Consider the following 12,674-nt stretch of genomic DNA (forward strand, 5'->3'; position numbering starts at 1 on the left):
TGTTCTGGACAGGGCGTCCCATCTACGTTTTCCAGGGACCTGGAAAGCGCATCCGCTTTCGTATTGGAGGTTCCCGGGATATAAGTAACATGGAACTCAAACGGAGAGAAGAAGAAGGCCCACCGGGCTTGACGAGGAGTCCGACATTGCAGAGAGCGAAGATATTGCAGATTGCGATGGTCTGTCCGCACCTCCACAGAAAAGCGTGCTCCGAGGAGAAAATGTCTCCATTCCTCGAATGCGGTCTTGATGGCTAACAGTTCCCTTTCAATCACCGCGTAGTTTCGTTCGCTGGGACTCAACTTGCGAGAATAATAGGCTACTGGATGTTCTACCAACGTGATAGGATCTTTCTGAAGAAGGACTGCCCCTACAGCAAAGCTGGAAGCATCGGCCTCCACTATGTAAGGCAACTCTTCCTGGGGATGGCGCAGGATCGGGGCAGCCATAAAGGCCGACTTCAATACGTCGAAAGCCCGGGAAGCCACGAGATCCCATTCGAACGTGATCTTGCTGCTGGTTAGCCTGGTGAGGGGCGCCGAGATCTGTGAGAACTGTGGGATAAAGCGCCTGTAAAAGTTTGCGAATCCCAGGAAGCGTTGGAGAGCCTTGATATCGTGTGGATGTCTCCATTCTTGTATGGCTCGCACCTTCTTGGGATCCATCCCAATGCCTTCTTGATTGATAACAAATCCCAAGAATTCAATGCTGGGTTGGTGAAAGCTACATTTCTCCGCTTTGGCGAACAGGTTATTGACGGACAGCCGATGAAGGACCTCACGAACATGTTCCACATGCTCGTCTAAGGATTTAGAGAATATCAATATGTCGTCCAGATAAACCCAAACGGATAACCCTAACAGGTCACCAAAGATGTAGTCCATGAATCGTTGAAAAACAGCGGGAGCATTACATAGGCCGAAAGGCATAACCCTGTATTCAAAATGCCCAAAAGATGTCTTGAAAGCTGTCTTCCACTCGTCCCCACTCCTGATGCGCACCAAATGATAAGCTCCGCGGAGGTCCAATTTGGAGAAGATTCGCGCAGTATGCAGGGTTTCAAGGATGCTGCGAATTAAGGGTAAAGGATACCGGTCCTTGGCTGTTATGTCATTCAACTGCCGGTAGTCGACACAGGGTCTCAATGTACCTTCTTTTTTCTTTACAAAAAACAGGGGGAATCCTGCAGGCGATTTCGATGGCACAATGTACCCCTTTTCTAGACTCTCCGACAAATACTCCTGAAGAACTAGCTTCTCGTCACGTGTCAAAGCATATAGTTTCCCATGGGGAATAACGTGGTCCGGTAGCAGGTCAATGGAGCAATCAAAAGAACGGTGTGGAGGAAGGGGTATGTTGCCAGGTTCAGAAAACACATGTTTGAATTCGGAATATTCCTGTGGGACCAGAGACGTGGAACATAGATGAACCCCATTGCTGTCCGTTATTAGAGAAGTCGAGACGGTCCTGGTGGGAACGGGTAGCTTGCATTCTTGAGCACACCGTTCGGATGAAAAGGTCAAGGTCTGGGTTCTCCAGTCTATCAAAGGATTGTGGTGTTGCAACCAAGGTAATCCCAAAACCATCTTGTAGTTCGGTGACTTGATAACATCAAAGGCTAGTTCCTCGTAATGATCAGCAATCAGAAGGGCCAGTCCAACTGTGAACTGACTAACGGGTCCAGAAGACAAGGGAGTACCATCAATAAGCTCCACCGACAGAGGCGTGTGTCTGGAAACGAGTGGTATCTTATGTCTGGTGACGAACGTTTCGTCGATGTAATTGCCGGAAGCCCCACAGTCCAGTAGACCGGATACTTCCAGGTTCTTGTCTGGTAGTTTAATTCGGACCTTCAGGGTCTGTAGTACCGCTGGTTGCATGGGCAGACGTATAGAACAAATAACAGAAGGGTCTGAGGAAGGAATGGGACCTGTCGTTGCCCTTCCTGTATACGACAGGTCTCCTAGTTTCCCGACTTCTTCTTCTGCGGACGCAAAGGACACGTACCCAAATAATGTCCAGCTGCTCCACAGTAAAGACACAAACGCAAAGACCTCCTTCGTTTCTTCTCTTCTTCCGTCAAAGGTCCCCTCATGGCTCCTACTTGCATGGGCTCAGGTCCGGACTCGGTCGACCCAAACGAACCAGCAGGTGTGTTGGTTGTCCGGGGACCGCTTCTGTCAAGCCGACGTCTCTCAGCCTTTCGTTCGACTAGCCTTTGGTCAATACGGAGTACTTGATCGATCAAGAGTTGAAGGCTCTCTGGTTCAGGGATGTGAAGTAACTCATCCTTGTACTCCTCTCTCAGGCCTCGACGAAACAGTGTCTTCTGTGTAATTTCGGGCCACTGGGAGTCAGTAGCCAAAAGTCGGAAACGGCTGATGTAGGTGATGACGTCATTGCTTCCCTGTTTGTAGTCCATCAATTGATTCTGTGCAACGGAGGCCAGGTTCGGCGTCTGAAATACCTCAAGAAAGGCCTTTTCAAAGGCAGCAAAGTCATTCAAAATAGGACTGTTCGTAACCACAAACGGAGTTGCCCAAGCTAATGCGTTCCCAGTTAGGTTCCCCAAGATGTAACCAATCTTGGCCCTATCAGTGTTGAAGTAGGTAGACCTGAAGAGAAAGTGTATTCTGCAGTGGTTACAAAACTCCGCCACCCGTCTAGGGTCTCCGTCGAATTTGATGGGTGTTGTATGAGCCAATGATCCCTCTCCTTGAGAGGTACTAGGTGCTCCTTGCGTTATCATTTGTCGTAATGTTTGATTCTCCTGACGCAGGGCGGTCATCTCGGCCCTGAGCGCTAGCAACTCGTTCCTCATGTCCTGCGATTCATCCATATCTGAATCAGGAGGAAGGCGTCTCAATCTGTCAAGCTGATTGGCCCGAGAGGACCGCGTACCTGTAGTCTTGGTGGTTGGTCTCGCAGAGGTCGCCAGTCTGGAGTCCAGGAACTGATGAGATAGCGGCACGAGGAATCAGCCTCTCCACCACCCAAATGAGGAACTGGGTGAAGGATGGACCAACCCCCAATGTCACAAAGGCACTCTCCCAGGTAAGCGTGACAAGAGGATGTAGGCTCAGATGGAGGGAACCATAGTCCAGGTAGAGCTTGTTGTCCAGACCATGAATCTTCCAAGAACCTCAGTGCAGCGACAGTTGATAGGTAGACCAGTGTAGCAGAAAGGTATTCGTAGTAGGCAAAGGAGCTTGGCTGGTGCAGATAGTTCCAATGGTACACAGGATGAGATTCGGAGTCAGGCAAGACAGGAAAGAGTGAGGACAGTTGGAACTAGTTGTCTGGCCAATTAGAGAACTGTAGGAACGTGCCCAAGATGGAACAGGGGGAATGCAGGCTAGTGTGGGATAAGTCCCCTCTACACAATGATGACTCAGGACAGAACTCCGGAATGGGCTGAGGGAAGACTGACCCAGGGCAAAACCTAGGTAGTAGCTGGAGGCTGGCTGGCCCAGGGCCGAACCCAGGTGAGGATTGAAGGCAGGCAGGCCCAGGACAGGACCCGGATAAGAACTGGAGTCAGGCTGGCCCAGGGCAGGCCACAGGTAAGGACTGGAGGCAGGCAGGCCCAGGACAGGCCACAGGTAAGGCCGGAGGCAGGCAGGCCCAGGACAGGCCACAGGTAAGGCTGGAGGCAGGCAGGCCCAGGACAGGCCACAGGTAAGGCTGGAGGCAGGTAGGCCCAGGACAGGCCACAGGTAAGGCTGGAGGCAGGTAGGCCCAGGACAGGCCACAGGTAAGGCTGGAGGCAGGTAGGCCCAGGACAGGCCACAGGTAAGGCTGGAGGCAGGTAGGCCCAGGACAGGCCACAGGTAAGGCTGGAGGCAGGTAGGCCCAGGACAAGCCACAGGTAAGGCTGGAGGCAGGTAGGCCCAGGACAGGCCACAGGTAAGGCTGGAGGCAGGTAGGCCCAGGACAGGCCACAGGTAAGGCTGGGCAGGAACAACGAGGAAAGCGAAGCAAACCGCGTTGAGACGCGGGCAGCTTTGACTAGCGGCCTCTTTTATGGGCCGCCGGCGCCCGAGAGGCCTGGAACGCAAACCGTTCCGTTTCCGGGCGCCGGCGAACCCAGAACGAGGCTTGGAAGGCAAGCCCCCACGGCGCATGCGCGGAACCGAGAGAGAGGACCTCCGCGCATGCGCCGAAGGCCGCCGGCCCTGTAATCCGTTGCTCCCCTCCCGGCGAGTCCCCAGACGCGAACGCGCGGGTAGACTCGCCAGGAGGAAATGGGAGCGGCAGACCCCAGTCTCCCGCGTGACATGACAGCAGATACTGGTCTACAAAGCAGTTGGTTTCATGTGTCTTATCAGTTTGTGGATTTTTCCACAGCCCTAAGGGGGACAGTTAGACCAATACTCTCTTAACGGGTAACAAAGCCGAGCAGAGAGCCGAGTAGGAGGGGCCAGGCTGGCAGCTGTGTACGGTTGGTTCCAATAGATTACTCAAGAGAAGGCATTGCACAGATTTACTGAGAAATATATGCACCTTAATCACACACAAAATATAAGTAGACCAATAAGTACTATGAAAAAATACCCACGAGTTAGTATGAAAACAAGAATGAACCTTAGACAAGGTCTTTCCCACTCCCAAGGCCAGTAACAGGATAACTCTTTGGTGCAGAATATGCTACACCAGGGGGAGGAAAAGGGATTCCTAGCCAAAGGTAAATTGCATACACTCAGTAGTGGAATCGCAGTACCAAGGGTTGAGCACAGATAAACATAACACAGGAGTACTGAGAACATAGTAATACATAGAGAGAGGAAAAGGGTTAAAGCACATAGGCGGACCATAATGATCATTTTCAAAATAGTAAATGGGTAACACAACCTAGGGTCAATACAGGTCCCAGTGCACTCGAAATCCCATGAGAAACAACTGGAAAACAGTAGCAACCATAGTACCTAATATTCTCCTCTGTCAGAGAGTGTGCTACAATGATTTAGTATTCTAAAAAGGATAATACATTACAAGTGCCTGTCAAATTCAACAAATTGCTCCCAAAACAGGTGGGTCCCAGGGGCAACCTTGGAAAAATGTCACTGTCCAGATGCCTACGTGTTAGTCACTTTTGCAGAGTTCTAGAAGTTCCAAAAGGTTTCTTAATCGGGAACAACTGAAAAAATCTAATAGGCTTACTGTGGTTATGGAGAAAAGCAAGGAAAGTTATTTTTAGCCCACAGGTGCAGCAGACTGGCAACTAGCTGAAGCGGTCACCAGAGAAGACCTCAAATAAGAGTTCCAACCTAGGTTTCAACAACTAGCAGGCCGGAAGAGCCAGGTGCAGAGAGCAGAACACTATTCAGGGTAACTTAAAACCCACTACTCCCGGATTTAGGGGAATGCTATCAAGAATTCGAAGAATAGTTCTGGCCCCTGGAACAAGTGCTCATGTCGCTGGATGTGGAAGATTTGTCCCAGGAACTGCAGTTGAAAAATGGATCGCAGGCAGCAACTTAAGGTCACGCTAGTTGCGATTTGGACCTCCAATTTCTAGGAAGTTGAAGGCAGGATCCAGTGGAGGTCCAGGCAACAAGAACGTTCAATACACAAGACAGTTATGAGAAAGACCCACAATGCAGAAACAGCAGCATTTGAGGAGAAGGTGACAGGAGGACACAGGAACCAGACTAAGGTTCCTGGACAGCACAAGAGGACATTAACTAGCAGCAAGCAAGAAACTGTACCATGACATGGGCAATGACAGGAACCAACCCAGAAAGTCCCAGGGCCGAGCTGTGGCAGGTAGCAAAAAGCTACCCCCAGTTCCAGGTCAGGAAGACGCCCCTTCTTGGCTGGAATTCCTGTTTCGTTTGTTGGACAGTGCTCTTGCAGTGGCGGCTGGTGATTTTATTTTAATTGGAGGGGTGTAAATATTTCTCACCAATCTGTGAAAGCGACCAAGCCTAGCAATTGTACATTCTAAATCACACTTTCTGCGAAAAATAGGGTAAAAGCCAGATGTCTTGTAATCAGTTTTGTAGGAAAAACCATTAAACAATCCAACAGATGAAAGTCTCCAACAATGCACAGGAGCATTCCCCAATGCCTTTTCATGATGCCTTGACCGCTCAATACATTTCAGTATAAAGAAAATGTTCACCCTGGCTGTTGTTTTACATTTCCATGCTGGCTGCACCAATGTATACCAGTATTCCTATATAAGAAAATACTCATGTTTTCTTTGCACATAATGCCAGTATCCCCTCATACGAACATAATAGTGTTGGCTTTGACATTAAAAACATATCCCCAAAAATCTTACTGCATAATAGAAAGCCAGTGTAGGCACGTAATAATAATTACCATGCTTGCTTTACCATTGATGCCCAGTAAAAACACTGTAAATTGATTTTAGGGACCCCACCATTCTTTGCATTTGTAAAGAATTTAAATGATTTGGATTCTTAGCAAATGCACATACTACATTTGCCTTATTATGGAGCAAGTTAAAATCACTCATTCCATAATACAAATTATTTTTCTTTGTTGCTAATTTTCTAAAGGGGAGCTGGAGAGTTCAACAGATTAAAGGGGGTGGGATGGTCCCACCATAGTGCCCCCTATGGGCGAGCCCCCTCTCTTTCCTTGTTAGCCCATAGGAAAGTCACAGGAAACTATCCGGCAAAAAAGCAGGGAATCCTGCTAGGAAGGAGGTCTAGGAGAAGGGAAGGAAGAGCCCAAGATGGGTTTACACCAGCCTAGAAGGACCTGGAAGCAAGGACAAACCCTGCAAATCAATGCCCACACTGCCCCCTAACATACCACATACCCCCCCACTTACCTTTTGACCGTCTGCCGCCTCTCATGACCATGCAGTGTCAGTTCCGTCCCTCTAACGCGGGTCAGATCCAACACTGCAGGGTCCAATTTTCTCTTTTTATTTCATCCCCCGCCTCCAATCCTCAGGAAGCGGGGGGACACCCCTGCAGCCCCCCAAAGCCATCAATGTAACCCCTGCTCCCCATGTTCGGTATTAAATTAATTGCCCAATTTGATCGAAACAAATCGATCGAATGGTATTGGCCGAATTTGGCCAGATGTACCATTCAATCAATAAAAGTTGATCAAATTGAGCAATACCACGGAATTGGGTGCATATCCGAGGAATGTGCAGGGTCTCCTACTGATAATACATTCACTCAGGAGCTGGCCTAAGATTGCCCTCCACTCATACCCCAGTGCAGCATATACAGGTTTTGGGGGCTAGAAAATCAGGCTGGACCGTAAAAACCACCAAACACTCTGGCCAACCCTCACAAGATGGAGACTGAGAAGTCTAGTGGTCTGTAAACCAGTGTACGCTAGTTAACCTCAAACTGATTGTGCCATTTTGGGCTCAGGATGAGCCCATGTCAGCAAGTCTGCCTTTTGGCTGAACCTCATGATCCACATAGACAAATAATGGCCCAAAACGAAATGGCTGAGAGCAGACCTTAAAAAATACATTGGTACCCAGTGGCTACTAGATGGATTCATTGGGTTGCTAATGCATTAAACATGACTGCACCCCCAGGGAAGCCCAACTAAATCAAAACTGCCACCAACCTACCCCACAGCATACTTTCAGGGTAATAGAATCCACCTCAGGCCAAAATTGGGTGTTTGAAAGGCACCCTTTATGTGGTATCTACATGGGCTACCAATGGAAGACCACCTGAAAAGGATTTGTAGTGGCAGGGAGACTTCTGTAGAAGTCCCTCTGGTCACAAGTCAGCAAAATGTTAGGGGACCCAGAAAGTAACAGAGCCGGAACAAAAAATGAAATTTGGCCCTACCAGTGGAACAGGCTGTACCTTCTATGTGTTGCACCCCTATTAACACATTGCTTCCAGTTAGTCCTAACAATGCTGTATGCCATCGTTAACATATTAGGTCAAATCATTTGTTCAAACTATTTTGTTGATTGTGCGTTTTCTTTACATGATTAGGGTTCAATCAATACATGAGCACTTGCTTAAACATTTGAAACGGTGGCTTCCTCTTAAAACTTAAACTCCACTTTTTTATGTTAGGTTTGCTTTCATCTGCTCCTGTTCACCAGCCTAGACCTCTTTCAAGCCAGCCCATGTGTGGTCAGGCAAACATGGTGAGAGGCAGGGCTTGCAACTCAGCTCCAGCCCTTCTGTAAAATTGTGCTTTTCAGTGTTGTCGATAGGCTTCTTGAGTCTGTGGACCTGATCACGACTTGGGCGTTACCGCCGGCAGTATTACCGCCGGCGGTAATAGCCCTACCGCTGAACTCCCCGGCGCTAATGGCGCCGGATCACGAGTTTGGTGGTAAAGTAATTCCCCATTCCCCATTGAGCCCATTCGGGAATGCCCCATTCCCCATTAGGCTGAATGGGGAAAATTTGCGCTCTTACCGCCGGCGGATTTCCCGCCGGCGGTAATAGCGCGAAGTTTCGGCGGATTTCCCCCCAGCTAAGAGCTGGGGCGAAATCCGCCAAAGTCCTGATTTGGCAGACCCTTAAATCCGGCGGTATTAGCGCTACCGCCGGATTTAAGGGTTACCGGCAAAGTCGTGATCAGGCCATGTGTCTTAAATACACCTATGCTCAATGATACATCCAGCATTTTCACTACCAGATGCCCTCCTTAAATAGCCATTTTGGTTGCAGAAATCGTTATTGCATGAAAAAGCTTTGTTCCTATCCATGGAACGTAATCCACATCCCTCTCTTTAAGCATGCCTCCTATGCCACCACTGCTCTTTTTCAGCTTGATGCTAATTAATGCTCACTCGGCTGCCCTTCATGCTGCTGATATTGCAAACTTTATTTCCACACACAAGCTTCATGCTATCTGTATCACCGAAACATGGCTCTCCTCCCACATCTTTGACTCCCTCATCCCACCCGGTACAGCATCCAAAAGACATTTAGAAATCCAAGTGGGCTTTCAAGTTCTCAACCAGGTATGAACTACATGGAACTCCTCACTTGCCACTTCCCACTATCACGCAAACAGATTACCACTTTCCATCTTATCTATTACCCACCTCCACAAGTCTGGGTCATTCCTTGATGATGTCTCTGATCTCATCTCATCACATCATTGTCAATCGCACACCCATCAGACATCTTCTTTTGTGATCTCAAAATATCAGGAACCCAAGCCACCAGAAGCTCCAAAGGTGCTCTCCATCTTCTGACGGAATCAATGAACATGGACATGTACTGAACGCCACCCACATCAGGGGGAAATTAGGTTGTCTTCTCTGGTGAAAAAAAGCCATTCCCACTTGGCTAAACAGACTGCAACGCCATCACGATCTTCCTTATGCATTCCCGCACATCTAATAAAGGACAGGGGAAGCCGACAATGTATTCCCACTGCCCCTTTAAGAACATCCGCTTGGAAACACAAAAGCACAGTCTTGCAATGCTAGTGAGACCAGCCACTTCAACCAGCCCCAACACCATGAATTTCCAATGATAAAATGTCACACCAGGGTTACACCATCCAACTCCTGTTATACCCAAGAACTGAGTGGAAATAAATGCACTATTCGAACACCAGAAAACTGTGGTGCAAAACCCCTAAGCACAAGGACCTCTTCATCTTAAAGGTACTATGCAGTGCTTGAAGGGAACTCATGGAGTAATGCACAGCTTTAGCTTCAGCGATGACTCTCGTGGCAGCCGATAGATAACTGCAGTAAAGCCTTCTTTTTTGCAGTCACATGGCTCTAAGCCATGGCCCAAATAATAACACAATGAACAACTCCATCACGAAGATAGAATCAGACAACATATTGATGTCTTGGAATACCTACCCCAAATCCCACTGTTCACCATCCCACTCTGCACAACAGAATCCTGGACAACCTTACATCCCTCACTTTGCTGATAATCTCACGCCACTAAATCCTACCTAATACAAGGGCATTGTACTTCCATCATGAAACTGTTCTCAGGATCCACCCTTGCCTTCTTCCTCCAAATAGGAAATGCCTTGTGCAAACAAGGGATCTTTCCAAGCACCTTTAAAAAAAAAAAATGTTTTTATCCAACCACACTGCTCAAAAAACAAACTCTAGACCCAGAAGACCTTGCAAACTACCAGCCAGTCTCTAGCCTTCCGTTCATTGGTAAAATCATTGGCAGTAGCTAACCAAATCCATAATCGGATTAACCAACATGGCCAGTTCCATGACTGTCAGTATAGGTTTAAAACTAGATGCGGCACACACTGCCACCATCCAGGTCCTAGGTGATGCTTACAGATCATGGATAAAAGAAATTCCTGCTTCTTGTTCCTTCTTGACCTCTCGCCTGTGTTGGATTTCTTCACACTTGTAAGCTTACTTAGAGATTGGGTGGTATTTGAAGGCCCAGTTCTAAATTGGTTATTGTGAGAAACCTGAATGTGTCTCACCCGCTAGTCCCCAGGTATCTGCCATCCAGGTGGCCAGGACACAGCCATCGCTTTTGGATCCAGTTCCTGGGGATGGACCAGTGCAGGAGGATCACCTGGATGAGTGGTTTTTGGGGAGTGGATGTGGGACACGGAGCGGTGAGACGTGGTATCTCTTTCCTTGTAACATCTTTTCCCCATTCTACCACGTAGAATACCTAGGAACTCAATCCCACACCCCTTTCCCGACACAAACACTTTCTCACGGACAGTTCACCATGAGCGGACCAACACCAGAGCTGTGAACCTGAAATGTCCCAACCCCATTGTCAGGCAAGGTCAGGCAATTACGGATCATTACACACACCTGACTTCCATCACACTTCCCCACAAAGGCAAAGAACAAAAGCACACTTGGAGCGAGGCAAAACACACAAGGAAACAGCAGTTCCAAGGTGGCAGTTTAATACAAGGAAAAAGACAGTGAGACCAGAGCAGGTTGCAAGGAACCTTGGAAAGTAAGAAAAACGAAGACAAGGAACTAATGTTGATCAAACCTGCACAGTGTGTCGGAGGTACCCAGCGGTCTCCTGCATCGATAACCAAGACGGGAGGAGTGACTGCCGCTGTGCTACTGTCCTTGGCTCCTACAACAAAGCGGGAGTCAGAAAAGACAGCGGTGAGTCAGAGAGACTGATACCAAACCAGCTTGTGTTTTGAACCAGGGTTGCAAGCGGCAACATTGTATAAAGAGAACAGTGTGTGAGGCATTTAGGATGAGCGACACAAATACAATTGGAAGCCAAAGGAAATAGTTGTACTTTGTAATTGAACTTTCTGAGGCCAAGAAAGGATAGCATACACAGAGAGGTCCAGCGCCACATGGGTTCTCTTTCGAAAGTCTCAGTTAGGTATCCGACTGATGCTAGGTATGTGAGAAAGAAATATTAAGATCGAAGTGGTCATGCAACGGGTCAAGCTAAACTCTGTGCACATTCGAAAGTCTTCAGTAGTTTAATGTACGTCAAAATTGGTCCGAGCCTGGCTGAGGGAGACTAATTGAACAAAAGAAAGGGATCTGAGCTCACCAGAGGGGCATCCCGGGTGAACCGAGAGTCACCTGGAAAATTCTCTGAACCTTGTTTTGAAAGCGATCTGAGCCTGGAAATCCAATGTTGAACTTTTTGTTTGTGAAAAGGATCTGAGCTCGGCTGAGGGGGATCCAGGATGAATACCCAAACTGAATACTGAACAGAACTTTTGCATGTTGTTTCTGGTACTGCAGGCCCTCTACGTCAAGAGACTTGTGAGAAGTAGAGAGACTTGGACACTGAAGGTCCTGAACTGGGAAAATAGAAGTGTATCCTTGTGCCGCAGAAGCCACAGTGTGTCCTTTGCTCGAGTGACCCGCCTTGACCCGTGCTGAAAACGTGGGAAAGGGAGGCCAACGGCCGGAGCATCCCGACATATTATTTTGTGAACACTTTTTTCTTTTTCATGAACATTACCCCACATTATTTGTAAATTAGTGGTAAGGATTGGCAATAGTTCTTTTTAGTATAGGACCTTTTATTTTGTCAAGACTCCATTAGGACTGCATTATTATTATTTGATGGTCGTAGCTTGCTCCCATGTAGAATTTAGGTTTAGATGAGCGTTTATCGCACCTTTTGTGCAAGTTCAATAAACACCCTTGAACTGTGGTCACTTGTGTTTGTCTTACTATTGATACCATACCTTCCTTACATGATCCACCAGCTTCTCAGACACATACCAAGTATTCCAAATGATTAACACCTGATCAGACTGGTCATTGGTCACCTGTCACCAATCTCTATATGCATCCACAATGGGGCCTTCTCGACCCTATTATCTCACCTCACTAATATTCGGATTAAATATATACCTCAAAGTGAATTGTACCAAAGACATTCCATGCCTCGGGAAATGCCTCCCCTGAAGCAAGCCTTGCATGACAACCTACCTGATGCTCAATCCCACTAAAATGGAATTTGTCCTGCTAGGTCATCCATCTAAACAGGAGGCCATTCAAAGGTGGCTGAATGACATGCACCAGAATGGATTCACACCTCAGTTCGCCCCATGTGCCAAATCACTCCTCTTCATTATTGACTGCAATCCCTCCTTGTAGCAACATATGAACAAAAAGGCCAGACAACCATGCATCAAATAGCACTATTCCTGAAGATAAAACCCTTCCTCCCACGTCAGGATTTCAGAACAATGCTCTCGGCCCTGGTAATCTCACACCTTGATGGAGGGGGGCACCCACA

At 47.9% G+C, this 12,674-nt stretch overlaps 1 protein-coding gene across 1 annotated transcript in view; it reads left to right on the forward strand.

Moving 5' to 3' along the window:
- The window catches only part of LNPEP (leucyl and cystinyl aminopeptidase), a 1,221,122-nt gene that overhangs the window by 1,150,438 nt on the left and 58,010 nt on the right, over positions 1-12,674 (forward strand). The gene's annotated exons all lie outside the window — the stretch shown is intronic.

Source organism: Ambystoma mexicanum, chromosome 6p, assembly GCF_040938575.1.
Source record: "Ambystoma mexicanum isolate Mex_15411 chromosome 6p, UKY_AmexF1_1, whole genome shotgun sequence".
Taxonomy (NCBI): domain Eukaryota; kingdom Metazoa; phylum Chordata; class Amphibia; order Caudata; family Ambystomatidae; genus Ambystoma; species Ambystoma mexicanum.